The sequence below is a fragment of the Talpa occidentalis genome, unplaced genomic scaffold (assembly GCF_014898055.3).
Source record: "Talpa occidentalis isolate TD23 unplaced genomic scaffold, MPIMG_talOcc4v2.1 talOcc4.14, whole genome shotgun sequence".
In the NCBI taxonomy this organism is placed as follows: domain Eukaryota; kingdom Metazoa; phylum Chordata; class Mammalia; order Eulipotyphla; family Talpidae; genus Talpa; species Talpa occidentalis.
The window spans coordinates 675408-676482 of NW_023601433.1; positions in this window are offsets into that span (position 1 = coordinate 675408).

The following is a 1075-nucleotide window of genomic DNA, read 5'->3' on the forward strand; positions in this document are numbered from 1 at the left end:
TTAAAAGGACTTACCAATGCTGCACTGCAGGCGCACGCGAGAGGTTCATGAAAGGTTTATTGACCAGGGAAGGGGAGATGAGGAAACGGACAGCTCGGGGAGAAAAGTGGGAGACAAAGTTTTAAATGCCTCCCACCCGATCTGCGGATCAGGAACCCCAGACGGCACCTGAGAGCTGCCGCCAGGAGCCGGGGAGCCCGAGGCGCGCAGGAGAGGGGCCCCCCGAGGCCCACGTGTCTGGTTTTTCTGCCAACCCAGCGGCTGACCCACCCTCCGGCCCGGCCACCCTCCCTCTGGCGGGCGGGTTTGTCTTCCCCAGCGTCCCGGGGCTCGGCCTGGCGCGGGGTGGGGCCCACAAGCCCGCGTGGGGTGGGCGCGGGCCAGCCTCTCCCCGGCCCTGCATAAATACACAGATAAATCTTTAAAAAAAAAAAAAAGCTCTTGAACTGGACGAGCACAACAGACACCGCTCCGGCAACCTAACGTGAGCTGAGGTTGGCGCCCTGGGGCGGGAGACGCGGCCGCGGGGGACACGCAGGCGGGGCCGGCCGAGCTCCCCGGCGACGCCCCGAGTCCGCGGGCGGCTCCACCCGCGCCGGGGCTGGGAAACCACCTCAGGGCGCCGGGCGGACCCGCGCGGGGGGGGGGGGGGGCGGGGCGCGCCCCGGGGTCGCTGGGTCGCCGGGGTCCCCCCTCCCCCCTCCCCTCCCCCCTCCCCCCACCCCGCGCGCCTCCCGCGGGGCGGCTCCTTCCCGGCGGCCCCCGCGCCGCGCGCTTCGAACGCAAACCGCCCGTGGCGAGCGGGGCAGCCACCGCCTCCGGGCCGCGCACGCGCAGACGCCGACTGCCGCCCCCGCCTCGGGCCGGCGCGCCCTGTCCCGAGTGCGCAGCCGCGACCGCCGCCGGGGGCGGGGCGGGCGGGGCGGGGCGGGGGCGGGGCCGCGCGCGGAGCGACGGGGCGAGGCGCCAATCGCGGGGCCGCTCCGCCTCGGCGCTCGGTTTGAAATTCCGCGGCGGCCAACGGCTCCGGAGCGGGACGCGCAGCGCGACGGGCGGCGGCGGGAGCCGAGTCGCA